The sequence below is a fragment of the Eriocheir sinensis genome, chromosome 32, assembly GCF_024679095.1.
Source record: "Eriocheir sinensis breed Jianghai 21 chromosome 32, ASM2467909v1, whole genome shotgun sequence".
NCBI lineage: Eukaryota > Metazoa > Arthropoda > Malacostraca > Decapoda > Varunidae > Eriocheir > Eriocheir sinensis.
The window spans coordinates 15,415,970-15,423,469 of NC_066540.1; positions in this window are offsets into that span (position 1 = coordinate 15,415,970).

Sequence of the window (7,500 nt, forward strand, 5' to 3'; positions counted from 1 at the left end):
CTCCTCCTCCTCCTCCTCCTCCTTCTCCTTCTCCCTTTTTTATCCTCCTTTCCTTTGCTTTCTTCGTCTTACTTATCTCCATATTTATCTCCTTTTTCTTCTTTTTCTCCTCCTCCTCCTCCTCCTCCTCCTCCTCCTCCTCCTCTTGTTTGCGTCATCTTTATAATCTCCTCTTCCTTCCTTTCCATTCCTTTCCGTTTATCTTCCTTTTCTCTTCTTATTTACCTCCCTTCCTACAACCCCCCCTCTCCCCCCCCCTCCCCCACACACACTATCATCACATCGCACCCACACATCACCTGCGCGGCTCCCGGTGTGTCAGGGTGTAATATATAGGCCAATTAAAGGCGATAAATAATTAACCGCCTGACCAAGACTTATTCCGTACGTGTGCGAGGCGCGTGGAGGCCGTGTACAGGTGTGGGTGTGGGTGTGCGTGTGTGTGTGTGCGTGTGTGTGTGTGTGTGTGAAACGAAGGTATAAATGTGATAGAAACGAGGGAGGTGGAGGAGGAGAAGGAGGAGGAGGAGGAGAAAACAGAAGATTCAAAGGGTGATATTAAGATAAGTCGAATAAGCAAAAAATAGGAAGATAAAGAGAGAACGGTGATTTCGTGTTTGTTCGTGTGTTTGTTTGTCTGTTTGTAAGTATAAATGCATCTATTTCCCTCCAAGTATACATTCAAATAATAATAATCATGATATCCGTTACATTTCCATTACTTTACACCATCGGCAAAACATATATACTGTCCCAGCGTTCAGCAGTGGAAGGGACGAGAGAGTGAAGATTTTGATTAACTCTTGCATTAGGAAATTAAACGGAATATCGCTTTTTAGTGGGGAAAGGAATGTTAACTTACTGCTCTGTTGAAACCCCTCAAGCAAAGAAAAGAATAGTACCTCCTGCCTTGTTGAAATTCCTATAGTAAAGAAAAAAACGTCACTGCTCTGTTAACCCTAGAACACTAACCTTAGAAAAAGTCACACCACTACTAACCATGGGTACATCATACCCGATTTTGAAAAAAAAATAAATAAAATTAAATATAAAGTTTTAATGGAATAAAGTTACAAGAAGGGACTTCAAACTTTGTATCTTGACTTAACATTAAGAAGAACTGAAAAACGTATTGTTTTGGTATGAAAAACAGGTACTGAAAAATGTTACTAAAAATAGGAAAAATGTTCAAAAATTTCAAAAAAAAAATTTCATAAAAAAATTACACTGCACAGGTGATCACTAAAAAAGTACGTATACAATATCATAGGGACATGTTCAACACCCTGTATCACCAACCATGGGTATGCCGCACCCGAATGTAGGCCTACAACAAAGGTGAGCAGAGAGAGCGAGACAACGTGACCTTCCCCTACACTGTCAAGCGGGCACATGAAGCTACTGAGGAGGTGGGTACCCTCAGAGCACCGGAACCATACACAATGGCAATGAATCATTCGCTTCGGGTACCACATACCCATGGTTAGCGTTCTAGGGTTAAAATACCTCGAGTAAAAAAGAATGGTACTTACTGCTCCGTTGAAATCCCTTGAAAGAAAAGAATCCTGCTTACTGTCCTGTTGAAGTCTCCGGGTGCATTCTACTATTCATCTTAATAATAATTGAGATCTAACAGGAGATAATTGTGGTGGAACGGTATTTACTGTCCTATTGAAGGCTGGAGAGGAATAGCGATAGGATTTGTACTCGTGTTGAAGTCTTGGAGGAAGGAGGAGGAAGAGGATTAGGAGTAAATGGTGGAGAAGGGAAAAGGAGGAGGAGGAGGTGGACGAGGAGGAGGAGATGGTAAAGAGGGAAATGGAAGGAAAAGGAAGGGAATAGGAGACAGAAAAAGGAGAATAGGAAAGAGAAGAAAGGAAGAAAGAAAAATGTTTAATAAATAGATCACTAGAGGATATGGTGGAGAGGAAAAGGGAGGGAAAGATTGAAACGAAAGGAAGGGAATGAGAGAAAATAACGACGAGGAAACGAAGAAGAAAGGAAGAAAGAAAAATATATAATAAATAGATTTCTAGAGGATATGGTGGAGAGGAAAATGGAGAGAAAGATTGACACGAAAGGAAGGGAATGAGAGAAAATAACGACGAGGAAACAAAGAAGAAAGAAAGAAAGGAAAATATAAATAGATGATTGGAGATTAACAGAAGGATAACAACTGAAAGAATAAAGAAATGCTAACCTAATGTCCTGAGGCAGTTGATAGATGTACACTTGGAAACGTTTAGTCCTTGTGTTCCCCTGAAATCCCTTAAGCGTCTGATATATGTTTCTTGATATTGACAAAATTGACCCCTCTTTCGGCCACCTCCTTGGATTCTTTTTAGGAGCAGCGAGTAGCGGGCTTTTTTTTTATTATTGTTTCCTTTTTTTTGTGCTCTTAAACTGTCTCCTTTGTTGTTGTTGTAAAAAAAATGAGATTGATAGTAGAATGTCATTATAGATTACAACTTACCTCCACTCACTACTTACTTATTTACTACTTAATGCTTACTGAATATATTCGTACTTAAAGCGTTGTTGGAATCGCTGCCTGGTTGTTGCTATTCATCTTATTAATAATCGGGTCAGGAGCAAGAATGATAATGGATCACTATTTGCTGCCGCGTTGAAATTTCTGGTTGAGCAATACAAAGATTGGTACTTTATGTCGCGTTGAAATCCCTTGCTGTTAGTCGTATGTATTTGGTATTAATTCTTATTTATAAAACGTAATGACGGACAGCTTCTCTCTCTCTCTCTCTCTCTCTCTCTCTCTCTCTCTCTCTGCTTGAGGCTACTGAAGGAATAATAATAAGCTTGGTATCTACTGTCCCGTTGAAATCTCCCGTACATAATTTTTCTTCCTGATATTAATATATTCAACAGAACATGTAATAATGATAATGATAATGATTAGTTACTTACTCTCTGGTTGAAGTTGATAATAAAATAATAAGAGAATAAATGTTTGTGGCTCTGTTGAAATGTCTGGATGAATTTTATTGAAAGTCATATTAATTTAGATAAGGCGGCTTAATGATGGATAGCTTTTGTTACGGTAAGGGAGGGAGTTCAAGGCGCACACACACACACACACACACACACACACACACACACACACACACACACACACACACACGAAAAGATAGCTACTTACTGACCCATTGAAATCTGCATGGAAATTATTCAAGGAGTTTTATTTAGTGTTTTGTTGAAGTCTCCGCTACTCTCTATTGGTACTAAAATTAATTCATATAACACAAGTCACTGCTGTTATAGATATCTGCTTACTGTTTGACTGATACGTACTTACTGTCCTGTTGAAATCCCTGAGTCCTTTCTTTTCTCTTTGTTAAGTATTTATTTTGTATAGAAAATTCCGTTGGATAACCATTTACTGTCTGATTGAAATTACCCCGAACAACAACAAAAAGAGCTTGGTAGTTTCTGTCTTGTTGAAATCTCTGAGTCCTTTCTTTTCTCTTTGTTAAGTATTTATTTTGTATAGAAAATTCCGTTGGATAACCATTTACTGTGTGATTGAAATTACCCCGAACAACAACAAAAAGAGCTTGGTAGTTTATGTCTTGTTGAAATCTCTGAGTCCTTTCTTAGAAGGAAAGTATTTACAGATGAAAATTAGAGAGAGAAGATGACCATTTACATGGGTGATTGAAATTAGTCAATTCAAGAACAACAACAAAAAGAGCTTGGTAGTTTCTGTTTTGTTGAAATCTCTGAGTCCTTTCTCTTTGTTAAGTATTTATTATGTACAGAATATTTCGTTGGATAACCATTTACTGTCTGATTGAAATTACCCCGAACAACAACAAAAAGAGCTTGGTAGTTTCTGTCGCGTTGAAATCTTTTGGTACACTGAACTAGAAGGGAAAATAAAGAAAAAGAACAACAAAAAGATGGACAGAAGGAAATCTCTGGCTGAATATTAAAAAGAGAGGGAAGATGAAAATGTCCTCTTGAAATCTCTAGCTGCATATTACAAAAAACAAGAAAAAAAAATTCAACAAAAGAGCTTGAAGGTTACTGTTCTGTCGATCCCAGTCCTGAGCTTTATCATGAATTCATTTTTATAAAGTGCGGTGAAGGATAACTACCTACTGCCTGATTGAAATTGCTGATATGAATAACTGGAAACACCTGGTAAGTTATTGTCCTTTTGAATCCTCTTCGTGCATATATGCTTTGAATCTTTATCAGTAACAGCATTATATCAAATAGCTATATAATCACCAAAAGAACAAAAGAACAAAAAAGATGGCTACTTACTGTCCTTAAAAGATGGGTACTTACTGTCCTCTTGAAATCTCTGGTTGGATATTACAAAAGAACAAAAGAACAACAAAAGAACAACAAAAAGATGGGTACTTACTGTCCTTTTGAAGTCTCTGGTTGGATATTACAAAAAGAACAACAAAAAGATGGGTACTTACTGTCCTTTTGAAGTCTCTGGTTGGATATTACAAAAAGAACAACAAAAAGATCGGTTCTTACTGTCCTATTGAAGTCTCTGGTTGGATATTACAAAAGAACAACAAAAAGATCGGTACTTACTGTCCTATTGAAATCTCTGGCTGCATATTCCTCTTCGTCTCTCGTCCGCCCCGCGTCAACAAAAAGAAGGGTACTTACTGTCCTCTTGAAATCTCTAGCTGCATATTACAAAAAGAACAAAAAGAACAACAAAAAGATGGTTACTTACTGTCCTATTGAAATCTCTGGCTGCATATTCCTCTTCGTCTCTCGTCCGCCCCGCGTCAACAAAAAGAAGGGTACTTACTGTCCTCTTGAAGTCTCTAGCTGCATATTACAAAAAACAACAAAAAGAACAACAAAAAGATGGCTACTTACTGTCCTATTGAAATCTCTGGCTGCATATTCCTCTTCGTCTCTCGTCCGCCCCGCGTCGCCAATAAGGGCCGAGGCAATCACTTAATCTCTGATACACGTGTTCGAAGCGGCGGCTTATATTAATGAAATCACCGCCCCACCTCGACCACCACCACCATCACCACCGCCATCACCACCGCCATCATCTAAACCATCTTATCTTCCTCCTCTGCCTCCTACTCTTCTCCTCCTCCTCCTTGTCTTCCTCTTCCCTTTCCTCTTTGTGTTATCCTACCTCTCCTTCTCCTCCTCTTCCTTCTCCTCCTCCTCCTTCTCCTCTTCCTTGTCTTCCTCTTCCCTTTCCTCTTTGTGTTATCCTACCTCTCCTTCTTCTCCTACCTTTTCACCTCCTCCTCCTCCTCCTCCTCCTCCATTACCACCACGCCCATAGCCTCCATCAATTTCACTTCTTTCTTTAGTTCTTTCTTCTTCTTCTTCTTCTTCTTCTTCTTTTCCTCCTGCCCTCTCCGCCTCCTCCATCTTTTCTTACCTCCTCTTTTTACTTCTCCTTTTTCCTCCATTTGTCTCTTTCCACACCCACCACTACCTCCTCCTCCTCCACTTCCTCCTCCTCCTCCTCCTCCTCCTCCTCCTCCTCCGCTAAGATTAAAACCTCCTCCACCCCTTAACTCTATCCCAAACCTATTTCTACCTCTCCTCCTCCTCCTCCCCCCCTCCTCCTCCTCTTCTTCCTCCTCCTCCTCCTCCTCCTCCTCCTCCTCCTCCGCCAAGCATCCCAAGGTAATAACGCAGATAAGATCAACCACTGACTTCAGACTAACACTTACTCCTATTCAGAAGCCGGGAGAGAGAGAGAGAGAGAGAGAGAGAGAGAGAGAGAGAGAGAGAGATTATGGGTATGAGCAGGGAGTGGATGTTAGACGGTAAGACACACGCGCGCACACACACACACACACACACATAAGAAAGTGAAATTTTGTAACGGAATAAAATAAATACCAGAGAGAGAGAGAGAGAGAGAGAGAGAGAGAGATTATCCTGACTTCATGGTTCATTCGTGTTGGTCTGTTTCAAATTCAGAGAGAGAGAGAGAGAGAGAGAGAGAGAGAGATATTACTCGGTAGCCGTCTCTCTCTCATATACTTAAAACCCTCATCAGCATCTTCCTTTCTCATTTCCTTCCATACTATTACCTCCTCCTCCTCCTCCTCCTCCTCCTCTTCTTCCTCCTCCTCCTCCTCCTAATCAACACCGCCACCATCACAACACTCATAACCTCACTCTACAACACTGCATCATCATCATAACTCTTCCTCCTCCTCCTCCTCCTCCTCCTCCTGGCGTGTGTATAATGGAGGTGTGTACGGTAATTAGTTGTGTGTGTGTGTGTGTGTGTGTGTGTGTGTGTGTGTGTGTGTGTGTGTGTGTGTAAGGTGCTGTTTTCTGTCTATCTCTTTCTCTGTCTGTCTCTATTTTTCCTTTTTTCATTTTCTATTTTATTTTTTTACATTTCTACCTATGGCGCCGGCGGGCTCCCTTGGTGGGGCCTGGTGGTCGGCCCTGGGCGTTATGGCATAGGCAAATGTTTATAGTGGCGCCATCTTGCTTGGCTCACACCGTCCCTTTGGAGAGAGAATCTAGTCTTAGTTGATAGGTGGTTTTCAGGACAGCATGTGGGTAGTCTTGGGCCACTCGGCGGTGACTGATAAACCCCAGCTGTGGAGGCGGGCAGGAGTCGAACCCGCGTCCTATTGAAAACGGCTCCGGCACGCTAACCACTCAGCCACCTCTGTCTGTTTGTCTGTCCATATCTCTCTCTCTCTCTCTCTCTCTCTCTCTCTCTCTCTCTCTCTCTCTCTCTCTCTCTCTCTCTCTCTCTCTCTCTCTCTCTCTCTCTCTCTCTCTCCCAAACGAGTACCAAACACGTTCTGAGCTGTTTTCAAGCAATTCACGGTGGGGGTCAAGGGTAGGGGGTGCGGGGGAGGTGGGAGGGGAGGAGGGGTGAATTCTGTTTCGCCTCGCCGCGTGAAGTAGATGGATGTGCTTGCATAGAATGGCTTTACACGATTCTTTCTTTTTCTTTCTTATGCAAACAGATTTATTTTTTACATACGAAGAAAGAATAACAAGAAAAAGTCAGGTCCCGTGTGATGTGTGAAAAAAAAAAAAAATGAATATGATGAACGAATGAATGATTAAAATGTGATACGAACGAATGGAAGAAAAATTGAGGGGAACGAAAAACTTGTGAAAGAAAACTAAAAACAAAGGAAGATTGAGAAAAAAATTAAAGGTTTCGTGCGGCGTAAAAAATAATAATAATAATAATAAAATACGAAAAAAAGGATGAGACAAAAAAAAGGTTCTGTTTAATTTGTGCCAAAAAAAAAGAAAAAAGATCGAAAATTCATAAAAAATCTTCTATATAGCGAGAAAAAAAACAACATATCTACAAAAAATAAAGGACATAAAAAGAAGATTCCTTGTCAGTAAGTTTGTAAGTAAAAAAAAAAAAGTAATAAAATAGAAGAAAAATAAAAGATAAAAAAATAATAAAAAAATATTAAACAGACAAAATAAAGCAAACACACACACACACACACACACACACACACACACACACACACACAC